This window comes from Spermophilus citellus (genome assembly GCF_964194105.1).
Source record: "Spermophilus citellus genome assembly, chromosome: 7".
NCBI lineage: Eukaryota > Metazoa > Chordata > Mammalia > Rodentia > Sciuridae > Spermophilus > Spermophilus citellus.
In genome coordinates this window covers 57,597,652-57,624,490 of record NC_138188.1, presented here as the reverse complement: position 1 = coordinate 57,624,490, position 26,839 = coordinate 57,597,652, and positions in this window count along the sequence as shown.

Below are 26,839 nucleotides of genomic sequence, written 5' to 3'. Positions count from 1 at the left end.
CAGTGTTAGAATTCTGCTTCTCAACCACTGGAAGAGGTCCATAGCATTCTGAGTCACTGCAGTGTCTCAGAAGAGGGAAAGTAGGTCCTAACATCTGCTTTCAAGTTGTCTTCAAATATGATCACATAAAGTAAACTGAATTATGAATATGACTTTGAAATGAAGCTATGCATTTGTACAAGGTGAACTCTCTCTGCTATAGTGAACATTGTGGGAGGAAGGGGAAGATTGCTTAAGAATACTTGTCCTTATTTAGCATAAGGAAAATAAGGCCAAAGAAAAGTTTGACTAAAATCTCCAAGTATATGGCATGACTGGCTTTGGATTTAGGATTCTAGAAAGCTGAGACTTTCCGGCAGAAGATAGAATAAAAATATTTGGTCAGCTGCTACATTGAGTAATCATTCTTGAGCATAAACTCTGACTCATTTGATGTGGACACTTTGTGTCTTCTGGAAACAAATTAGGACATGTCCTGATCTGCTTCATCAAGCAATATTCTCTAAAACATTTACAGCTCTGAGAAAGGCACAGTGGCACTTGACTGTAATCCCAGCAATTTTGGAGGCCAAGGCAAGAGGATTGCAAATTCAAGGCCAGTCTCAGAAAGGCCCTCAGTAACTTAGTGAGACTCTGTCTTAAAATTTAAAAATAAATTAATAAAAAGGGTTGGGAATGTAGCTCAGTGGCAAAGCACTTCTGGGTTCAATCCCCAGTATTCAAAAATAAATAAATAGATAAACAAACAAATAAATAAATAAATTAAATATTTACAGCTCTGAAAGAGACAATTTACTGGACAGTCATATATAATCTGTGAGAGGGAAATTTGTTAAGTAAAAAGCCATCTTTTCCAAATATATATTCTATTAGAAAAATACATCTATTTGCTATATGATCTATTGCTTAACTGATCAATTTGAATCCTGTTTTCTTTCAAGAGACTTCTAGCCTATAAAGTTACAGATATATGATTCATTTATATTTAAAAATTAGTTACAATTCCAGGACTCCTTTTGAAACCACAGTACAATTAAAAATTTTAATTTATTACTTCTTCACCCTTAAATATCATTAACAAGAGTTCATTTATATAATTGCTATAAATTAAGACAATGGATCACTTTTTACCTATGAATATACATATTACTCTTCATCCCCAAATTTCTCAGGTCTCCATAGCATAGCGTTATCCTAAACAGAGGAGAAAATTATTTTAACTGGAATGTCATCCAGAGAGAAAAAAATTATTATTTTAACTGGAATGTTATCCGTCCCAGAGCTGCCTCTATTCATTATTTTTATTCTGGTCTTTTGGAGCTATGCATTCAGGATTGAACAGCTTTCAAAAGAGAAACTCTGTGTCTGAACAGTGGGCTCCATTTTCAATGCCCTAGTTGACAGGACACAAGTACTTAAAAGGGAGTTTACCTAGTAAATGCACTTCCCATTGAATCTGGCAACAGTACACACTTCAAATGCCAGCAACTCTCCATGAGTCTTGGATTATCAGCTAATTTCAGCTCAAAATGATTCCTACAGTGGGCTTCTTGCATTAATTATGCTTCAGAACCAGTTAACTGTCAGCATGGTGTTAAAAATAACTTTTCCAAAGGATCTCCAGTTTCATGAAAGCCCCTCACACTTCATTGTGACTAAAAAACCCAGGATACTCTCCAGAGGGATGTTCTTTGTAGTGTTGTCTCCTGTCTTCTACAGTGGCTTTTCTGTGTATAAAAGTGACAGTGCTATGCAGGAATCCCAACTTCCTAGGAACCATCCTATTTGGTTTCTTTTTACTTTTCAACATAAGGAGGGAAAATATTAGAAGAGCTCTTTATCATCATTATCATTGTTTCTGTCAAACTCTGAGAATAAAGCCACATGTATTTTCCTAAGGTTACACACCACAAACACAAAACAAAAATAAACAAAAACAAAAGCAAAAGGAGTGGTTTAGTATCCACATCGGCACTCCTACCATGGCTCAAATTAGTTTAGCTATAGCTCAAAAAAGCACTTTGTTGTTTCAGGTTGTTAACCACAATGTCTTATAAAATGAAGCATGTTTACTGTCATTTTGCAAAAGTCATTTCTCATTTTATGAATTTGGCCACGAAGAATTTCAAAGATACCAGTGTGGGTTTGTTATCATGCAACCAGCTAAAGCTGTCAGGCCTCATTACCTCCAAGACAAAAATTACAGACTAATGTATTAAATGCTTGACTAGGAACACTCCGGGCCCCATCTCTATTCTGCAGTAACATGATGACACCAGCAGCCTGTAAGCTGAACTACAGCCGCCTCCCCTCCCCCTTTGCATCGCAGTGCACAGAAGTGGAGAAATGATAAACATCCAAGTCAAAATCGAATTGCGGGATTTATTGCCAAGAGAACCCAGCCGCGCTGCTGTTCCTGTGAATGCAGCGCATTCATTTCAACAAACCCCATTTCAAGGGGTCTGTCACGAAGCAAACACACTTCTTATCTGGCTGAATATTAGCATTGCAGCTCCCAGCCCCGATTTATCTCCTTTAAAAAGAGAACTAGAAGTCAATTTGAGGGGTTTGTTCTGAATCTATAAAACAAATTGCTTTCAATGATTACAATGATGTCATCCTGCCTGAAGTGGATTGATTTTTTTTTAAGTATTTTAAATTTCCCAGTCACTTTTTTCAAAACTTACTTTTGTTTCACTATGAGGTTTATATTTCCAGACTTTATAGCTAAGTCCTTGAACACAGTTTGCATCTCCCAAATGGAATGATGAGGTTATATTTTAAAATCCACCACACTGACAGAGATGGCTAACTCTCCTCCTGTATATTCATTTACTCTGTGTACTCCTTGGCAAACAAACAAAAAACCCCAGATTGTCTCCTCATGCCTTTAAGCTGTAAACTCCAACCTTAATTGTCCTGATGTAATGTTTATGATGGACACCTGGGAAATCTAGGTTGGAGAAAAGGAAGTTATGGGACTTAAATGTACAGGCAACTGCATGTGTATAGGAAATACTAATCTCACCCTGAACTGGATTTAGTCCTTCTCTTGTCCTCTCCAAACAGCTGCCTGAGCCTGCCTCTCCTATTTCCAACCTGAAAATGTCTAAAATTGCAAAACCATGGAAGATTTGTGGGGAAGCTCAAATCACTTGGGAGAGAATGAAGTCAAATAAGAAAGAGTACCAGTTTTGGAGTAAGACTGACCCAGGTGTGAATCCTATCTGTACTGATGACCTACTCTATGACCTAACCTCAGTATCTTTTTCTATAAAATGAAAGTAATGTCTATTTCATAGGGTTGTTTGGATGACCAAGAGACAAAATGCATGTAATTTACTTAGAGCATAGAACATTAGGAAAAGAATGGTGTTGGCTATTATCATTTGATTTTGAATAATGTATTAAACATTTTCATTTCAGATGTTGACCTATCTAATCATTAAAAAAAATGAAGCTCTTACACCTATTAAAAGCCACTGTTTCCTCGGATTTTTTCCCCTCTATCTCCTCTGTTGACCTTAAATATCTGTACAGCTGTGAAGAGCTTCTAAGTCAAAAAGCTCTGGGAGAGGGGTGATATGGAGCTCAGGAGGATGAGTGAAAATGAGTCTCACTTTTCCCACAGCAGCCTTCTTCCCCCATCCCATGACTCTACCATGGGTGGCTGTAAATTAATCAAAATGAAAATATACTTAATTATCCACTCCTATTTTAGTTCAATATTTCATTTTTGCTCTAATAAGTTATTATAATATATTAGTAAAGTGAAACTTAAACTAGCACTTCATTATACACATACATATATAAATACACATGTACACAGACACATACATTTCTTTTTTTAAATGAGCTCCTCTAAAGATAAATATTATGTATGTCAGGTGCCAAAGAGGTCATCAGGACAGTCTCTTCCTTCCAGGAGGGTGCATTCTGAAAATGCTGGAAGAAAATGAAAACCAAATGAATGAAATATAAAATGAAGTGGCTCAAGTACCATATGAGAAAATCAAAATTCTAAGATAATGTTACATATTATTGGGACCAAAATATATGATATGGCATTAGATGTGAGCCCTGAGGGGTGAAAAGTCCCCCTTTAGAAAAAGAAGAAAAAAGAAAAAACAGGGTGGATTTGGGAAAGAAAATTTACAAAAGAAAGGTTGAATGATTTTGCAGAGGAAAATTGTTGTTTAGGAAATAGTAAATGTGGATCAAATGGTAGAGGATCTTGAAAGCTCAGGTAAGATTTCTTCCTTAAATTACCAGCAATCAATAAATATCAGAACTGTGTTTGAACAAGGAAATAATGTAATCTTAAAAGTTATAATGGATCTAGCAGCAAAGTGAAGATGGTATGGTCATGGAAAGAGATATCAGGACATCAGTGAAATCCTACAGCACATAACAGTATGGGGCTGACCCATGAGCCTCCCTGTGATCCCACACAATCCTCCTAATGAAAGACCTATCACAGAACTTTCTTCAGTTCTGTACTTAGCAGTTTTGAAGGGGTTGGACTTGTTCATGTTGAACATCCAGGTGATCTCTTCCTTTCATGAATGTAGTTTGGCTACCATGTCTCAGGTGTTTCATGCAAAGCCCTCACATGTTTCCCTCCATGCAGCTCTGGGAACGGGGCTCATCATCCCAGGCTTCCCTGTACTGTACAGGAAACTGATCAGAGCATGACTTGTACCTGACCAGAGTGCTCTTTTCTGACATACTATCACAGACCATGTAAGGCCTGGACAGCCTTTTAATATGTCTCCTTGTCTCCATTCCTGGGAAAATAGGCAAAATGTTTTACTTGTGTAAAGTAGAAATTTTTGTCCAGTGGTCTCTAAATGTTCTTTTCAAAAACTTTTTGAAGGAAACTTCATGAAGAATCATCATCCTGTCTTTACAGATGGGGAAAACTGAGACAGGAAGATTGAGTGGCTTGCCTGAGGCCATATAGCAGTCCATTTTAGAGTCAGGAATAGTCCTATTCACCCAGTCCCCAGTCCCTTGGCACAAAGCAACCTCATCATGAGTTTGCTCTTCATGTGCTACATGAAAGGGAGTAAGAATTAAAATAATGCCCACATTCTGGGCACTGCTAAATATATAACAATGTTGTGAATGTGGCAGAAGAGAACTATGATCTCCAAGTAGAAGGTTATTGGGCTGTATCCCTACTTCTCCCTCTTTGTCATATTTATCATTTATTTATAAATTTCTAATGTGTCTATCCATAGCCTTTAGGCTTATAGTTTTTTCATCCAGTTCTTCCCCAAACCCGATATTTTTGCAGCATGATATTTTGCCCAATGGGATAACAATCTTCTCAGAATCACATAATATATATTTTCTTTCCTTGTGATTCTTGCAATAATGTCATAATAATGTTTTACACAAAAATGTTTAAGCTTCATATATGATATTTAATGAATTCAATACTTATATTACTTGGAAGTGAGTATTGTAAGTAAGTTTTAGGCAATAACAAGAAACCCAACTCTCAAGGAATTAAACCATAATGACAACTGTTTTTTTTTTTTTTTATTTAATAAGGAATCTAGAGGTAGGTGGTCTCTGAATCAATGCAGCAATTTAAAAATGTCATCAAATATTCAGAACTCTGCATAAACACCTTTCCCATAATGATACTTCTTACTTCGTGGTGATCTTACTGATGTAGATCAGACATTGCATCCTTGTTCTAGAAGGGAACAAGTGGGAAGTAGCAGTACCCACAAGGAATTCTCAGGTGCTTATCTTTTTAATCTGGAAATAAGAATCTATATCATAAACTTTTCTTTTTTTAATATTTATTTTAGTTGTAGATGGACACAATATGTTTATTTTCTTTGTTTATTTTTTATGTGGTGCTGGGGATTGAACCCAGGGCCTCATGCATGCTGGATAAATGCTCTACCACTGGACTACAACCCTGGCCCCTATATCATAAACTTTCTAGAAGAATTTTATTTATGGAGCTGGGGTCATGGATCAGTGTGAGGCACTGGGTTCAATCCTCAGCACCACATAAATATAAGTAAATTGTACTGTGTCCACCTACAACTAAAAAAAAAAATTAAAGAATTTTATTTATATTTCCTTGATTGGAACATGAAACCACATCTAGCTGTATGAAAGTTGGAAAGAGATTATCTTGCCTTTACTGGAGGAGGAATAAAGGAGATAGCAATGAAAACCAAATGTCAGTAGCAATTTCTGTCAATTGATGGCCATTTGTAACACCTAGTAGAAATGTTCCTTAATTAATTTACTTTATAAGGCTATACTTCAGTAAGGTTAAAAACTTGAAAAGAAACCAAGGAGGTGAAGAAATAAAGAGTCAGAAATGAAGACATGTTGGAGGCAAATAATTAAAACACACACCAAAAAGAAAGAACTTTGATATTCTTGACACTAAATGGTGTCTTTTATAAGAAAAATTCTACACACTTTTGAAACATACTATGAAAATTGCTCAGAAAAAAAAATGGGTCATATGACTGAGCTTATGTTTCCCATTCTTAACTTTTTTACTCCTTTAATAACATGCCATGTCTAGGATTAACTTAAGATAGTTTCATGTGACATCACTTATATCCTTTCAGCACAATAGTCTGTAACCTTCCAATTAGTCAGTAAAACATTGGGAAAGAATATAGAAGAACCGACTTGCTTTTCTTACCTATTTCCAATACATGCTTCAAGTATATCAATAGATTCTTGATGTCTATGCATAATTGAGTGTTCTATCTGTACATCCTGGAAGTCAGAAATTTTTCCCTCAAGGAATGACCAGTCCATCAGTTTTTGATAGAACTACAACTGGAAAATACACAAGGCATAGGGCAAGAAAACATTTGAAATGGCATCTCGGAGCTAATAATGTGACAATTTCCAAATGGTGCTGCCACTCTGCCTTGTGCAGTTTAATAAAAGTATTTTATTTTTCAACCATGCCTGGAGGCAAGTCAATCAAGAGTGACATCAGGTTTAAATTTTATAAGTAATGATGTCCAGCATAACTTAATGTCAGGCATATGAAAAGCTCTTGCTCCTTGTATCCCTAAACTCCAATAAGTTCTAAAAGTTCTCCTTGGTAAAAACAGACTTGAGCTGTTTCCTCTATGCTGCTCATATTTATTCCCCCAGTGACAACACAGTCACCAACAACATAAAAACAAACCTGTACTTAGTTGTTACAATGTGGCAGTCCTGATGTTGAGCATGTGTATGTGTCTCTTAATTTATTCCTTTTACAATAACTCTAAGAGGTAAGCAACTTTATGCCATTTTATAGACTAGGAAACTAAGAGTCAGAGATGTTGAGCAACTTTTCCAAAATAGAATACCCTAAGTCATTTGTCACAAGGTTAGCTTTGGGACTAGGTATACAATCAGCCCATTTCTATAAAAGCCACTGCAGTTCTCATCAATATTCTATGAGAATAGAATGAGAAATTTAATTATGCCACCTCTAGTGGTATGATCATCCTCTTTGTGTTCAAGCATTCTAGGAACACTAGAAACCTCTTAACCTAGTAAATAAAGGTATTTCTAATGGTGGGGCATGTTTCAAATAGTGTAAGGCTTGCCCCATAAAAGATTCTTAATGGTTATTGAGTTGAAATGCACTCTTTATTTGATTTTGCACTTCCTTTATTTTCCAAGATCCACTGCCACCAGAAAGCAGTCACACACCATCTGACATGTGGAGTATTCTCTAACGAGGCAGACCCAGTGGTTACAGGCACCCAAATGGAGTCAAACAGTTCATAGCTTAATTGCCTTCTAAGTTTTTATAGCACTAAGAAAAGTCTTGACCCTACCAGGCAAGCTGGCAGAAAAATATGTCTTCTTAAAGCCTTCTGACCTTGAAGCACTCATCTCAGAAAACTTCCTCCACCCACAGGCTGCTATGTTTATCCATCATCCTGTGTGTGAAGGAAAATGAGTCTATTGAGACAAGTTTCACTAAAAGAATTATAGATTTGAAAAAAAAATAGCTGGGTGCATTTGCAGCCCGATTCTTGTTTCTAAAGGGATCTTATGGAAAAAACCAAAGAAAAGGCCACAGGTATAGTATTTCCAGAGCCTAACCTCTTGAATATGTGTCTAAGGCATACCTAGTGTCCAAGGACTGAGTAAAAAAGATATATGAACAAACATTTGTTTACAAAAAAAAAAGCATAAAAGCTCATAACAAATACTGATTTAGCTTCACTTAAATGATACTAATCCTGAGGCTGGGGATGTGGCTCAAGCGGTAGAGCGCTCGCCTGGCATGCGTGCTGCCCGGGTTCGATCCTCAGCACCACATACAAACAAAGATGTTGTGTCCGCCGAGAACTAAAAAATAAATATTAAAAATTCTCTCTCTCTCACTCTCTCTTTAAAAAAAAAATGATACTAATCCTTTAAATAACTCTTATTTTTAATAGGATTTGGTATTTCCTGTTGCTCATCTTTAAGAATGTTTATTTAAAACATGTTGTACTGTGAATATCATTGTGCGCGCGCGCGCACACACACACACACACACACACACATACACCACTCACACATAAAGGAATCTGCTGTTACTTGAAGAGCAATAGTTTGGGAATTTAATTATGCCACCTCTAGTGGTATGATCTTTTGGCCAGCTACTGCTTATCTATTTTTTTATTGTTTTTTTTTTTTTTTTTTGGTACCAGAGACTGAACCCAGAAGTGCTTTACCACTGAGGCACATGCTCAGCCCTTTTTTATGTTTTATTTTGAGACAGGGTATCACCAAGTTGCTTAGGGTCTCGCTGAGTTACTGAGGCTGGCCTTGAACTTGTGATCCTCCTACCTCAGCCTCCTGAGTCGATGGGGTGACAGGTGTGTGCCACGGAGCCCAGAATGCTTATCTATTTTGACTCCATTTCCTCTTGTGTAAAATTAAGATAACAGTACCAACTACAATCAATTCTCATTACTCATGTATATGTGTTCTATAGAGTCACTATGGATGCTGAATCAGCAAATACTGAGCCATTGCACCCAGGGGAAACACAGGGCCAGCTTTGTGAGCCTCTGGCCACATCTAAATATGTAATCTTTCTTCTGTTCAAAGACACTTTATCTAAAATATACTGGTGATTTGTTACTATTGAACTTGTGGTCAACAACACTAAAACGTATGCTTAAATGAAGCTTAACCAAACCATGTTTGTTTGTTTGTTTGTTTCTTTTTGTTTTTTATCAGTCCAAGGTACATCACATTCATCTGCTTTAGGGAACACTAGGCAGGATTTCTGCATTTCACTTAGGGACCATTTTATAGCAAAATTATCAACCAAAAGCACAAATATGCAAAAATATCTCACTAAATGAAACACAAAACTAACGCTTATTTCATTATGATTATCTAATCAAGAAGGCAGGACACAGCCTCATTCAGCCTCCATTGGGAACATGTGCATGGGCCAACTTGGTTTTCACCTTTCTGTTTGTGTTGTATTGTCTGTGAAGGATCTTGAAAACGCTTAGGGTAGTAATTCTAGGGTTGCAAATAAATTTTCACAAGTAGATATATTGGCAAATACAAAACATGTGAATAATAAAGAGCAACTGAACTTAGGAATATTGAAGTCCAAGCACTTATTTCCTTAGGTAAAATTCTTTGGATTGAACAGAGGTCCTGGGATTTATTTTCATTAATTTGTGAAGGGTATGTCAACCTCCTACTCTATTGTTTGCATGATTTGAAGACTTAGAAGAAGGAGAGAAGGCTGTGCTTGGCAAAAAATAACAAATGAAGATTCTTATTTACAAAGATCCAAGAAAGAAAAGGTGATTGTTAGATTGCCCCTGCCATGCAAGTTCTAAAATGACTTTCACTCATTCACTTGTTTAGCAAACAATCTGATATTGTAGGAGCTTTCTTAGTTGGCACACAAACAGAACAGGATGCAATATACTTACTTCCTTTCTAAGACACTTCTTAGCTTCTTGGGAAAAAACACATAGGCCAGAATACTTTTGCTCTGTCTGCTTCTATAGCAAATAGCAACACAAAACTGGAAAGTTTTGTCTTCTCATTTGTGTCTGTTCTCCTAGACAGATCATGGTGCAAAATTTATGTGAAGATTAAAAACAAACAAAAATATCCCCCATTCCCCTGAGATTACATGCCAGAGCAAGGTAGAAATTGTCAAAAAAATATGTTCATATTAGTATATTATTGCTATTGATACTGGGAACAAAGCTTTGGGATCATAAGTCACCAGCTTCAAAAGGTAGCTGCTTATTTTCCTGAATGAATAACTATTTTGAAAGAAGAGTTACAGATTGATTTTAGGAAAGCTGATATTTTTAAGGCAAGCTGGAAACTGCTGGTATGTGCGCTCCCCTATAGTTTAAGGATTTTAGACCATTGATATTACTAGATAACAAAGCATTTATCATGCCTCTGTTAACAGAACGAAAGTGGAAATTCAATGCTGATGCAAATAATTTATATTCCTGGAATTGAATTTTTAATGTATAAAATTAAGAAGCAACAACACAAGTTCATTCGTAGATGGTCTGAGTCTGAACCTCCAGTGTTGAAAGTAATTCACCTCTTCTCAAATTCTCATTGTCAATGGTGGTAGCATCATCCATCATTCCAGGGAGTCAGTGACAGCAAGAGTTTTAAAGCTTGTCTTAAAGTCAGTTTTTCATCAGGCTTTTCTTTACCCTAACTATCCAATTCTCCAGAGGTGGATCATTGTGCATATTTATCCTCATTGTTACTTTATTTTAATAAGTCCTATAATGTTTGTTACAAACTAACATTGATTTCATATTTTCTTTTTAATTATATAAAAAGCAGAGAAATAATTGTCCTATTCCTTCTCATGTTACTAGATACTAGAGTATTTGTAGATTCTTTGCACAAGCAAAGGGATAGAATTTCATGTGTTTATGAATATTAAAATTTGAAGTGGAGGAATTCAATATCAGTAATCATTTGACATACATTAGCATAGTATTGCATTAGCATAATTACCCATCTATACATTCATTATTAAATTGCTAACATTTTATCAATAATCATTCTTAAGGTTTCCCGATTTATTTCAATATTCCATCAAAACTAGCCTAACTATATTTAAAATAATAGTACCCAAGCCTAATTTCCACCTTTCTTTGGATATTGTCCACAGTTTCAATGGGCTGTTTCTCATTAAGATTTAGGATGTTAGTCTTGATTGCTCCTGAATCTCAAGTGAAGGAGAGGTTACAAATGAGAAAAGCTACTTAAGGAAATATGATTCTGAAAGAGAACCATGACCCAGAGCAATAAATTAAGTCGGAGTACAGTTTTACATGTCAAAAAATCATCATCAATTTCTCTCAATTTTCAGAAAAACAATAGGTGTAGAGATATGTGAAGGTGGCAGATTATTACCTTTGGCATTATTACAGAAAAAAAAACGAGCTTGAAATTTTTTAAAGAATAAAGATCATCATAATGGTAATCTGTGATAAACATCAAATTATTGCATAAATCTAAAATGAGTATTTACCTTAAGAGTTGTGTCTTAAAATATTAGAGTCTCTCCCCCAAACCCTGAAAGTGCTAGAATTTACTTTTTAAAATGGCTTCTATACAAGTCTTTCGCAAATCTAACCAAGAGAACAAGACAAGACTAATTTTTTTCCTGGTGTGTCCACTTTGAAATAGGTGATGTGGCTATCCTGTGAGATCTGGGAAATGGTCATGTAGAGTTATCAGCTGTGCCCATCTGATCCTGAGACATGCTTCAAGGGAGGCAAGGCCAGTTAATCATTCTGTCCTTAAGCACTTGGTTATCATCTAGGTACTATGCTGAAAGATGGCTGATATTTAGGGACTATTGAACCACCCCACCATCTAAGTTGAACAGGTTCCAGGTGGAGTTTTGTTCTGTGTCCAATGATTAATGCTGCCATGTAACAGGGCTATGTAATAATGCATGACACTTTTCACCTTGTAAAGAAAGGAAGGTCATGGTTTTGAATACCCACCAGGAGTTTTTATAAGAGATTCCACTTAATCTTTACATTAACCCTGTGAGGATGACGATTCCATTTTTATAGATAAGAAATCTGAAGCTCAAAGAGACAACACAAAGTTAACAGATGATATGAGATTTTAAAATGTTAGAATTGGAAAGGAAATCCAGTTCAATGAGAGCTCCATGCCATTCTATTCTTCCTTGGATTTCTCAGTTATGAAAACCTTTCTGTCTTCAGTAATCCACTCTACCAAAGCCCACAAACTTGAGGGGAGGTACCTCATGTTTCTATCAGGAAAGGATGCCTTCATTCTTATGCTTCAGGAAGAATTCATTATATTCTATTTAATAAAAACAAGAAATGACATCATAGCTGGAATTCAGACCCAAATGAAAAGAAGGGGTAAAATTTAGACTTCTCTTATTTCTTGTTTTATCAAGAGCCAGCCTGCTCTATATAATTTTTCTCTTATATTTTGTTACACTGTCTTTTCCAGAAATTTATATACTCTTGAGTTACAGAAACCTATGAAATCCCAAGGGGAAATATACCAAAAATATACCAAAATATACTGATATACACAACTCCCAAAGTCCCTAGGAAAAAAGCCATGGTATTATTTCTCACATGCTTATATATTTTGTTTCACTGATTGCAAATGACTTTGAGTATAGACTTCCCAATATGTTCCCCAAGTGTTTTTCTTCTGCATAAAACATGAAATCATCAAGCGTGGAGGACTACACAGTTCACTGCAACCACCAGAAGTCATTGATTCCTGCATTTATTTCTTCCAGATTTCAAATCTATTTTTCATGCTGCTTGTCATATAGGGTTGACATATGTCACAAGATGCTGCTACATACTGGAGTGATGCATAACCATCAGACAAAACTTTAAAAGAATAATACATTTTAAATGTATTTTTATTTACTTTGATGTACTCAGACAATTGCCAAATATCAATATTTATGAGATTTTATAAATAAAATGAAGTTAGATCTCAATTAGGCCCAGAAAATCTAATAAACAATAAAAACCAAAACCCAAGGCATCTATCCTCTTAGTTCATTGTTTGCTTACTTTAAGCAAAAAGTTAACTATGTTTATTAAAATGTCATTGAAAAGTGAGCTGACAATAACATTTCACCTCTTCTCAATAACTCCAAGTGTTGGATTTCAGTCCCTAGGATTCTCATCTAATTGTGGTACTGATTTTGTCTGAGCCATCAGGGGATCCCTTAATTTACTAAGGATCAATTTTTCTCATCTTTTAAATCTTGCCTCTTCTCTGGAAATTATTGTGGACTAAAGAAAATAAAGGCTAAACGAGGAAATGAAGTGATTTTAATCCAATAATACAACATATATTAAAGTATTCCTTTACTAACGTGGTGAGATGATGATGATGATGATAGATAGATAGATAGATAGATAGATAGATAGATAGATAGATAGGCAGAGAGATTCTTCATTTGTAGATGAAACAACTGAGCTATGACAGTAGGATAACATTGGTACAAGGTCAATAGTAGGGCTTGACCCATGGTTTAGTAAAAAGTTTTATATAAATTATAGATTAAGAGAACTAAGTTACCATCTCTGCTTAAAATATGTAAAGCAAGAATAAAAACTTGTCATGCCACCTCCTCGCCTCATACACACACATCTGGCCTCATGTCCAATGTAGAAGCATTTGATAAGATGCTGACATGATCTTTTTAATTGCAAATTTCTTTGTGCAAAGTAATCATGATTAAATAAAAGCAAAGATGAATTAAGCATTAATAAAGTAAAACAAAAAAAACCCCAGCATTCCCTGTATCAAACATACTGGATGTTAGTTTTCTACATTATTAGAACATTCCTTCTTTTTAAAAAATGGTTCTTTTTAATTATACATGACAGTAGACTCAATTTTGACATAATTATACAAGCATGGAATAGATCTTATTCTGATTCAGTTCCCAGTACCTCTCTTCCCCTTCCCTCTCCTCACCCCTTGTTCCCTTTCATCTGTTGATCTTACTGCCATTTACTCAGTTATTTATTTTTTAATTAATTTCTTGTGTATGTACCTGATGGTGAGATTCACTGTGGTGTATATACATAGGAAAGAGAACATTCCTTCTTGACACTTTATTTGAGTTATTCAGAAAAACAGCTGTCATTCGTTTATTCCACATTGTTTACATGTATTTAGCACTTTTTTCTAACCTCTCTGTCTCAACTCTTGCCACTTGCTTTCATTATTTCTGTGCACAGTTGTAACCTATTAGATTGAGCTACATGAATAGTCATATTTAAAGTTTTAGACTAACAACATGTTTCAACCCACAATTTTAGTTCCCCTTTCTCTCCTTGTTAACTTGTCTCCAGGTTCTGACCTTTACTTGAATTAATGCCTCTTTACTTGCTTTTCCACACCTAGTCCCTTCCTACATTTTCTTGGCTAATTCATCTTTTAGGTTTATATTCCTTGCCTCTTTTCCCCCAAATAACTTTTCACTGACAAAAAAAAGTTCTATGCCCTTCATAAACAGAGAAACAAAAAGTAGGATCTGATTTTTGTCTCGCATGAAGCTATTTGCAGCATCCACTGTTTGAACTATAGCATCATTGAATCCCTTGGTCTGCTTTGTTTATTATCCTGTTTCTCACAACATGCCCCACTGTAAAAATACTAGCATACACTGGAGATTTATTCATTCATTCTTCATGATAATTAAAACTTAATTTAATGGCATTCACCTTTCTCATTCAGATAAGCAATCACAACCATCTACCACAAATGTGATATTGTCTAAATTGGATAAATTCCCCAACCTCTACATTTTCTGCTTCTAACTAGTTTTATATAGGGACAATAGGTTCATATTACAGTCATAAGGAAAGCTATATTTTCACATTATTAGTCACTAATACACAATGCCAGGTGCTGCCAGTCTTTAATCTGATTCTTATTGACATGGATAGAAAATCTGTTCTGACACTAGGGTGTTTCAGCAAAAGAGCCCCACAAGATGCTATTATAGATCCAGGTATTACTCCTGTTGCAGCCTGGTCTTGAATCTTTGAAGTGCATAAAACTTTTCTAACTCAGCAAAAATCTATTGCTGATTCTAAAAGGAGTATTTCTAATACATTTGCTGTAGACCAACAAGAGTGTAGACATTTTTTTTCTCTTTTCTCAGGAAAAGGAATATCAAAGGAGCACGGTGAATATGGCAATCATTGAATTAGGAAAAAAAAAATCTTAGAAGTTTTCCCTCTAAGTAAGAGACCCCTTGACATATTCTACAATAAAATTATTACAAACTAGAGTTATATTATAAAGCACAGATTCAGGGGAATGCTGAAATACGGAAAGTTAAACAAGCTGAAATACCAAAAAAGTAGTTACTTCAGGTTATTCAGTTATTTCTGAAGAATTTAATATTTAGGAAAAAATGGAAACTGAATTTAGTATAATTATAAACAAAATACAATATCAAGAACAAATAGTGAAATGAAGTCTTAACTACAGAAATACATAATAATTTCCCAAAATATGATTCTTAACATACCAAAAATAAAAATTAATGAATTCTGGGACTATATGTTCTACATCAAAATCAATTTGATTGAATCTATTTAAACTTATATGAAAGTTAAATCCGACATAGGAAATATATTAACATGGAAGATAATTGAAAAAAATGACATGATTAAACTATACAGGAAAATTTATTAATTTATTTCATTACACAATTAGTATCAGTATTTATTAAATGCCAGTGGCAGGCACTCTACTTGAGCAGTGAGACGACAAAAGACGATGATTTCCAGAGTCTAATTCACAGAGCCTTTTGTTCTACGACAGAGATAAGCTTATTTTTAACACAGAAAAAGAGACTGAAAAAGAGATTTCTTAAGTCAGAAGGAACTTTTGTCAGGTAGCCTTTGAACTTGTTGAATTGAACCTATCAATCAGGTCAATTCCATTGCACCTTGAAAGTAGATATGGATAGTTTTTTCAATTTAAAGTGAGCATCTACCTTTAACACCAAGAATTACTGATAATGTGGAATGGGATTTTGCCCAAAGGGTAAAATGAAATTCCAAAATTTGTGTCCTTTTAGGGAAGAAATGTAATTGTGTTATGTGTTGTGTACTGTGTATTTTTAGGTGTCTGTTTATATAGTTGTCTTTTTCCAAAAACTTGAAAATCATAAGCTCACTTCATCCAAAAGAGGTAGGATCTTTGTCAATAGGGCTAACTTGAAACAAAATTTCCTATTAGATGATCCCAGAAGATGTAATAAATTGTTATGTTTTCAAAATTCATGATGTGGACTTCCTTTTTTTTTTTGCCAAAATAGAATAAGAAAAATTTATTTACTTTCTTAACTGAAACAACTAAAAATCCACATTAAATACTTAAAATAGTTTTTTAGACATTGAACATCGGGCAGTGCAGAACTGTGATTTCTCGGAAAGGAAAACAAAGTCAGCCCTACAAGCATTTGCCTCAGTTTACTACCTTAGAAGCTTCTAAACTGCAGCACTAAGACAGAAACCAGAAAAGGTGTGGGTATCTCCATATGTGAGGAAACAGATCTGGGAGGGAGGACAAGGCAGCCAGAGTAAAGAGGGAAGAGGACCCGGAAAGAGAAAGCTGCACAAAGATGAAATTCTGAGGATCCTCAGGGCCCCAAGTTTCGTTTTAACGCAGTTTTAATCAGCTCATGCATGTGAGGAAACTACCAAAGGCTGGTGAAAGGACCACCTAAGCAGATGGGAAAGAACAATCTCCAGGGATTACAGAGGGCTGGGTATAGTTTGTGTTCACAGTGATAGAGTCTTGTGATTCATAAGACTCAGGTAGAATACTTAGAGTGAGCTACAGGGTACCTCATTACTGAGGAAAATTCTAAACCAGACTAAACACTTATCTAGTACTACCTAACACATTTGAAAAGGAAGACCCAAAGGACTCAGAAAATTTATCTACCTATCCCAGAACAAAGCCCAAGAATATTTACAGAAATAGTAAAAAACAAGGAAAAATTCAACTTTGGGTGTTATCTAAGAGTATCCAATACAATATTAATAGGCATGAAAAGAAACAGAAAATAAAACCCATAACAAGGGAAAATAACAAATTAGTAGAAACAGACCCAGGAATTGCACAGATGGTAAAGTTCATAGATATTCAACCAATTGTTAAACAGTTATCATTACTATGCAACACATGTTTTAAAAGACAGGATGAAATTTAAGCATGTAGAGCTATATATCCAAATCAAATTGCTAGTAATGAAAACTGTATCTGAAATAAAAATTGGGATTAGCAGCAGATTAGACACTGCAGAAGAGATTAGTTAACCTAAAGACATAATAGTATTTGAAATAAAATACAGATAGGAAGAAAAGATTATAGAAAATAAACGGAGTAGAGCAACAGTGATCTGTGAGGTAACTTCAGGTAGCCTACAATATACACATAAGTGGAGTACCCAAAGGGGGGAGAGAGAAGGATGGAATAGGAAAAAATCCTGAAGAAATATGTCAAGATCATTGTATTGTCTTGAGCAACTAATAAAAAATAATAATAATAAATAAAAATAAATAAATAATAGCCATTTTCCCCTAATTTTAGGGAATTAACCCCACCAAATTTCCAGTTCTTGAAATCAGAATAATAAAATCAAAATTATTAAATTGTGATAAAGAGAAAACCTTAAAGTCATACATTTCACACAGATAAAGAGTATAGTATATTTCTCATTCGAAACCATGCAACCCAAAATAAAGTGGATCAATATCTATAAAGTACAGAAAGAAAAAGAAAAGAACTATCATCTTAGAATTCTATACACAAATTATTTTTCCAAGGAGAAATAATAGCAATTTCAGACATGAATATATTGAAAGAATCTACCACCAGCAGTTCTTCACTGAAACTAATGTTAAAGGGAACACTTTAGACTGAAAAAAGAAAAAGTGACATCCAATTGAAACATGGGTCTACACACAGGAAAGAACACCAGAAATAGAATAAACCCTTTGGAACCTGTAAAAAGAAGCTGAAATTGAGACACCAGTACCATAACAGATAATAAAGAAACAGTTCTCCATGTACAATATTTACCATAGAAATGATCAAGAACTAGTTACATGATTCTTGCACCCTCAGCCAGATAAGACTTGGAAAAAGACCAGAAATATAAGAGGAAAGATGTGAAAATCTTGGGGGAGGAAATATTTATCACACAACGGTTCCCACTGTCTCTTTTGATTTGAAAGATATAGCAATTTTGGCTTGAAGTGAAGCAGAAATTGCTAGTTGGAGTCTTATTCCTGATGAACTTATGGAAGACTTATCAGTGACTCTCATCTGAAAAATTGTAAATTGCTTATAGCTAAAGAATAGAGTGAAGGTCATACTCTCCATGTTTCCAAGAGCAAGTGATATTTGGATATTTCTTGTGGTAAGAATAGGCCACAGGGTTGGAACCACCATTTGACCCAGCTATCCCTCTCCTTGGTCTATACCCAAAGGACTTAAAATCAGCATACTACAGAGACACAGCCACATCAATGTTTACAGCAACACATTTCACAATAGCTAAACTATGGAACCAACCTAGATGCCCTTCAATAGATGAATGGATTAAAAAAATGTGGCATATATACACAATGGGATATTACTCAGCAATAAAAGAGAATAAAATCATGGCATTTGCAGGTAAGTGGATGGAGTTAGAGAAGATAATGCTAAGTGAAGTTAGCCAATCCAAATGCCGAATATTTTCTCTGATATAAGGAAGCTGATTCATAGTTGGGTAGGGAAGGGAGCATGGGAGGGATAGATGAACCTAGATAGAGCAGAGGAGTGGGAGGGTAAGGGTGGGAGCATGGGGTTAGAAATAATGGTGGAATTGGATGAACATTATTATTTAAAGTACATGTGTGAAGATGCAAATTGGTGTGAATGTACTTTGTATACAACCAGAGATATGAAAAATTGTGCTTTATATATGTATAATAAGAATTGTAATGCATTATGCTATCATACATAAATTTAAAAAAAAAAATAATTAAAAAAAGAATGGGCCATAGGGAAAGGACAAGTATGGGTGGTCATGGGTATTGTCCAAAAAAGCAACCTAGAGGGATAGTGAGGCTCTGTAGTAGTAAGTACACAGAAGTGAAAGCCAGATTCCAGAAAAGGTGTGACAGTCAGCTATCTAGAATGAGGTGCTTTTTCCCAGGTCAAGAAATTACAGGAAAGCAATGCAACAGTGGGAACTCATTAAAATGTCCAAGAAACTTAACATCTGTTAAACTCAGAGCTCAAGGGTACTTAGCCAATAACTGTGCTATCCTTTCTCCCTCTCATCATCTTTTTCCATCTTCTAACATTTTGTTAGGAAACAAAATAACAGCTACCTGGTTGGTGAGGAGTTAAATTGGGAGAAAGCAAAACTGACCACACTCCTTCCAGAAAAGTCGAAGGGCATCATCAGCTACAGGAAGAACATGGGAAGGGGAAGGAAATGAATGTTTGGATAAAGACTGTTGGATTCTCCTAAATATGAGCAGATACCCTGTTTAAAAGAGCAAAGCTAAGTTTAATAAAAGAAAAACTCATACCTTACATCATTTTAAAAATATTTTGAAATATGCAAAGATGGGGAGTTTTGAAGCAACACGTGTATATAAATACATACATACATAAATATATACAAATAATTTTACATGAACATACCAGAAAATGGCAAGTGGTTTCTTCTGGAAAAAAAAAAAAAAGATGACCAGTATTGAAGATAATGATAATGTTTTTCTTATGTATCTTTCATATTTTTGAACTTTGTTTTTTTCCTTTACCACATGTACTATGGTGGTTACTGTTAATTGCTGCCCAAAAGCCATCCACCCCTTACTGCTAGGAAAGCCCTGATTTTTTTCTTGACATCAGTGCACCCAGCCCCAAGTAAAGAATCTCAAATGATCTACACTAGGTGTGAAAATTCTGTCCCCTGATTTCCTAGCCCGCCTTGAAACAAGGGGGAACATGTAATTCACATCTAAAAAAGAAAGAGTCATCCAGAGATAGATTGCATGGCACTGCCCTTGCCTGTCTTGTTCCTCTATAAATATAGATGGATGGCTAGAGCTGGAGCAAACATTATACAACCATTGAGAAAGAGCAAAAGAATCACACAGTCTTCATTCCTGACATTGTGAAGCCAGTAAATCAAAGCCAGAACCTTGACCTCTTGTTATCTAAGATCTCAAGTATATTACTACAAGCAGCAACAACATCACCTCACCCAAGACGTGCTGAATCCAAATCAGCATATTGACAAGATCTCCAGGGGATGCATATATATAGAAGTATGAGACATGCCACTGTATTAAAAAAAAATGACCCCCTCATTGCTTAAGTTCTGGTCAGATATTAATTATGTTAACCAGAGCTAAAGTCATTCACACCAATTAATGTTTATATTACTTTTTAATTTAAAAATCTACCTAAATATATAAATAAATGTGTGGTATAATAATAAAATATTTACATAAACATTTTTTAAAAATGCTTAGGGCTATTTATTTACTTTTATCTGAAGTACAGAAAAGCAGACAACCAATAATGTAAGAAAGTTCTCCAACAGATATTCCTTTTGGAGTTAGAAATAATTTAAAATTATTTCCAAATGCCAACATTTTTCTTTGTAGATCATCCTGTATAAAAGCTATGACTTACTAGTAAAATGTTCCAATAACAAGATAGTGTAACTGTACATATAAATATAGATATAAATATATACAAATATGTCAGTTTTTAAAACTTTTGTCAATTATTCATTATTCAAGAGCTGAATTACATCATATGTAGACTCAGCAATAACTGTATCCATCAAAGTAGACTCATTGTATACCCATTTTTTTTTTTTTGCTAGTGTTTAAACCCTAGATGCTGACTAAAAAACACAGACTGAAATCACTTGCATTTGGTAAAAACAAGCTCCAAACACCAGCATTTTTCATCTCTGCTCACTGCTCAATTGAACTGCTTATGTGTCCTGGCTCTGCTGTAAAGAAATGTTGGGCTCGAATCTCAGGATTGATTTGGCTGCAACAGGATTGTCAGCTATAGAGTTCTGTAAAATTTTCCTTCCTTCCACATTTATTTAACTCAAAGGGTTTGAAGTCTCAGTCACGAAGAGTTTTGCACTAACACAAATTTCACAGGATAAGTAAGAGAAGCAGAAAGAGGTGACTGAATCAATCAGTTTTGTGCTCATATTCTAAACATATTTGCAGAATAGAAAATGTTTCTGTTTGATAAACCAAAAACCTATACAGTGTATTCTATAAATATATTTTGCTAAATGTGCATGCAAGGTTGAAGTGAAATGAGGCTCAGGGAAATAACTTATGCATGTAGTTCCACCAAATAGGTCACAGCATCAGTGGCATTGAGATTTCATAACCACATTTTCTAGAAAGAAGAGAGGGAAAGGATATTAATGTAGCTATACCTGTGTTTTCCCTCGAATACCAAAAGTATTAGAAAATGATTAGAACATCATAAAAGCCCCACCAAACTGATTGTGCATTGAAAAAAGCATGTTCTTTCTTTTTTTTTTTTCATTCATGATTACTTTCAATACTTGATTCTAGTGAATATTCTTCAAATAGACAAAGTCTGCAGAATATTGTTCACCATGCAGTACTCTATCTTTATTTCAACATATTTTTTGCATGTCCATATCTCTATCTCCTACTTGACTGAGCCCCATCCTTCTGTCTGTGTTATAGTAAGCCCTCTGTATTTCTTTTTTTCATTTAGTTATATCTTGGCCTTACTCAATTTCTAGTATTATAGAAATACACCAGCTCTGCTGTGCTGTGCTTGAACTGTTCCATTTTATCCATGGATGTGTTGGAATTCTGTTGCTTGCGTCTGAGAGACTGGTTTTGAAGGAGAAACCAGTACTAAAATAATAAATTTGCCCTGGGTCTAAGCAGGATTAAAATATATGACCTTGGATTTCTGTCTGCAAATAATTAGCTGACTTTGGAAATTTCTCTAACCTCACTGGGCATCCTGTCCTCAATGAAGCAAGAGTTCTGCTCCAGATTCAATGATCTCCAAGGTCCCTTTTAACTTTCTCTGCTTTTCCTCATCTTCCTACCACCCTCACCACTCCTCACTGCTGTGCACTAAGCTGAGAAAAAGTTTAGATAGAACCACTCAGAGTACATGTTTCATAACATTGAAAATCTAGTAGTTTAGTCCTTTCTAACATAATTATTTTTAAAACTATAGGTAAGAGATAGAAGCTCCAGCACAACTTTTAATGAGTAGACACTAAATTGTCATACCTTTAAGCAATGCTCCAATTCAGAAACAGGCTTCTCCAAGATTAATTACCACTGTCTGACACTATTACCCATTGAAATATTTTATAAGCCCACAATACCAAGAGTTTCAAAAAGTGTCACACACCAGCAATTCCTATTACTGAAAACATGAATATGACAATTGAATATAATGTTGATGGGGAAGCTACCCCCAGGTGGTTTACCTGGCCCCACTTGCACTTCTGCAGGGGCTGGTGAGAAGCTGGCACTGACCTTGGCAGGACTACTTAGGACATCTTTCTATCAGGTTAAGGTTTCTTTTAAAATGCTTTGGAAAATGGGAAATAAAGAGGAATTCTGTTGTCAACAACCATTATGTGCTGCATAGTATCATCTTTTCTATTTCCTGACACACAAATTTGCATAGCAATTGCCAGAGAAAATCTCTCTTTTCCCTACTAATTGGATTGAATTGCTCCTAGATCTGTCTTCTAGTCCCCAAAAGCAATAATGAGGAGCTAGGATACCATAAACTAAAAGATGGAATTATTTAAATACTCACAAACTGATTGTAATGCCATTCTCTCCCCATCTCTCCCTCTCCCCTGACTCTCTCCTTCTCCCTCCCATTCTTTCCTCTTCCCTCTTCTCTCTTCACTGGTTTTCCTTGTTTTTGTTTGTTTGTTTGTTTGTTTGTTTTGAGAGAGAGAGAGAGAGAGAGAGTAACAATTTCCTTGATTACATTTTTGCTAACAGATATCAAAATTATTTTTCAATTTTCCTTTGAATGTGTAACTGTATATATGGCATTGAACTGTGCTGAAGTACAGGCCAGTAAAAGCCTCTACATTAGGAGACCCTTGCCTTATTTTCCTTTGAACATTTGCACCTTTCCCTTGGGCTACATAAACCCTGGGCGTGGAGAAGAGAAAGGAAGAAAACTGCCTTTAGGCAGAACCTGTGCTTGCCAAGTTTAGAAAGGTTTTCTCGACTAGGGAGCTCTATTTGCCTTTGGCATTCCAGTATTCTTTCCTACTCTTTTCCCTCATCTCCATTCTCTTTCTCCTTCCTATTCCCCTTCATCTTTCTTCCCTCCTTTTCTGCAATCCTTTCTCCCTCCCTCCTTCTTTCCCAGATTTTTTATTATCAAATTGCTCCTGTAAGAGGGGAAACAGAGGCACATATACATTAAGAGAATGTACGGAATGTACCATCTCTCCCAAAAGTATTTTCAATGCTTAAGTTAACTAACTAAATAATTGTTAAATTTTAGATTCTGTTCTATTTGTATGTTTAAAGGATTCTTGGGAACAGGATGCCTTTCTAAACAGTCTATATGGCAGCTCTCTACTCATCAGGTTGTTTTGTCTGAAACTCTTGTAGAATAGTGGATGGTTCCCAAGGCCTCCATCTCACACATTCTTTTCAGTATCTCCTCACAGGTATGCATACAGTCACACAGACAGCCACAGATGCACCTCCATATGTTTATTGGTTACTTCCTCATCACACTTCTCATCCACGTTGCTTTTATTTCCTCTACTAAAACAAGAAATGCAGGACAATGATGCCCATCATCTAAGATTTATTTCAAAGGGCCACCAATCTGAGTTGATTAACAGTGCAGTAAAGATGATGTCATGTCATCAGTATGACACTGTTTTTTGGTGACTTTGTGATCCTCTGTAGATGGTATAAATACTGAATGGTTGTATTGTGGTACATCAAATACATGGTAATGAGATTATTCATTACAAATACCTCCACAAAGACAGACTTCTGTAAAGTCCGTTGATAGTATGCTTGGTGAAAATCTCCTTAGAAAGGTAAGAGGAAAGAAAGGATGGGAATAGCCCCTGTAATGGTTAATCTGAATTGTTAACTTGATTGAATTAAGATATGACAGAGATTGAGGGTGTGTCTAGGAAGGATTGGCATGTGGGATAGCCAACTGAAATGGAGACTCTCTCTAAGCATGAGCAGCACCTTCCAATAGGATGATGGCTTGGATGGAATGTAAATTGGAAGAATAAGGAAGCAGCAGCAGATGCAAGCTCCATTCTTGTTGAACTTGTTCTTGATTGTTGCTGCCATTCTCTGAGGACAGGGAACTTTCACTTTTTCATTCTTTCAAAGCAGATTCTCCAGAAGCCTTCAGTCTCAGACAAGGGTAATACCCTTGATCCCTCTTGTTCTGGGGCTTCATCCTCTTCAACTGTGCAGCTACTTGTTCTTCTAGCTCTTCAGCCTGCAGATGGCCATTGTGGACTATTCATCTTCTGGTTGTGTAAGCTAGCTTAATAAGTCCCCCTTGTATAATTATACTTCCTGTTAATTCTGTTCTAGAGAACCCTGACTAATACAGTCCCTGAGGCTTTTGGGGGAAAAGTCTATGATGGAACAAGAAAGAGGAACTCTCAATTAGAAGGAAGAGAAGATATTTTCCTATATTTATTAAGTACTCATAAAATAACTCTAGAGTGGGTGATAAAATCAATCAGAGTCCTTGTGCTTGTGAACTCTTGTATCTGATACTAAAGTAGAAACTAAAACACACACCACACAGATAATTTATAATAGCAAGCTGGTTCAATGTTCTAAAGGCAGATTATTAGGGGTTACAATGGCATGTAAAAGGAGACCATGCCTAGTTTACCAGTCTCTGGAAGATGAGAAAGGAATCTTTCTCCTGTGATGGCTAGAACTCAACTATGTAAAGTCAGGGAGACCTTGGCAGATCTTGAATAGGGTGTGAGGATGAAGAAAATCTGCACTAAATTAGGAATTGAAAGCTCATGTGGCACTATTAATGGGTCCAACAGCAAGAGTGTCATTCAATGAGGTGGAAAAGGTAAGCAACTACTACACAGAGCTTTTAAAATAGATTTGGGCTTTACAGAAACACCAATTAGAAGAAATGGAAGTGTGTAAGCCATGTGAGGATACAAATGATCACACAGATTCCACAAGGAAGAATATATTAGAGGACAGAAAGCTAGAGATGGGAGAGTGGTTAGCAGGCAAAATCTACATGTACAATATTTACTTCACAATAGTTTATACTAGAATAGTTCTTGTTAAGAGGGATAGGTGAAAAAAAACTGGGATATATTTAGAGTAAGATAGCTATGGCTTGATATGGATTTAATATGGGCCAAGATTAAGGAGCAGCTGAGGAGCTGAGGATGATGGAACTGTTTTCTAAGACAGGGATCACTCCAGGATTGTTAGAGGTTGTATTTGACACTTTAAATTTGGGGTGTAGGTGGATATGTCAAGTATACAATTTACTGCAGAGTTCAAAGGAGAAGTTTGGCCTAGAGATTTAAAATTGGAAATTATTGGCATGTAGGTGAATTGGAAACCTTGGTAAAGAGTAAACAGAAAATGAATTTAAAAACTGGGAATGTTAAAAAAAAGTATAATCCTAAATAATGATACCTGTAAAATGATGAATTTGGATGTAAATCAGTAGGTAATGTCTTTTAGTAGGAAAAGGGTTGTAACTCAAAGGGAGAAAGTGATACATATACATACATATAGTGAGGGAACATTCCAAGGGAATCGGAATTAAATCATTTTGGACGGAGATCAGAATTTTACATTTCTTATATATTCAAAGCAAATAAAACTGCATCACCCACAAAGCAGGAGTTCAGTAAAGAAAGAAAACATAGAAATAAAGAAAGGACAAAGAGTCTAATTTAACAGAGTATTCTTCAATGAGGGTTCAAGTATGCACATCTTCATTTAAAATGCATATCTTGTTCTCCATTTTGACAACTAACTCTTGGGGTGATTTAGGTAGCTGGAGTGATACAACACATTTATTCATCTATAAAAAGACAATAACTACTGCCCTTTTAACCATTTGAAAGGGTGCTGGGGAATAAGTTAGAGGGAAAGTTCCATTTCAAAGAAATCATTATGAATTTTATTATAGATCATATTAATAAGATGAATAATTCTATATATATTCTCACCTATATATACAAAAAGAAATACATCTGCCTCAGCTCACTTAATTTTGCAATTGCTCATTTATCATAAAATATAAACAAACAAAATATATTTAAATAAATCCAAATTACTATTTCCCTTCAGTTGAGGATTTTATTTCAGTACTCTACTAGAAAGCTCATATTTTCACTAAGGACTGCTATCAGAGCATCGGGTGAAATCATGCCATCCAAAGGGAAGAAACCTGATATGCACTACTGTCCTTAAAAAATATTGAAATAATATTTATAAAAAGGCAAAATATGTTTACTTAGCTTCTTTTAACTATCATACATATTCTTAAGAAATACTATGTTTAAGAATAATACACGTCTTAGCCACATACATTTTGTAGACACTCTAATTCAAATCTAACGCTAATATTGCTCTAATATCTACTGAAGAGAAGATCAAACACACCCTTCAGCATCAATCACTGCACCTGTGCATTCACACGGGCAGTTGTGTAG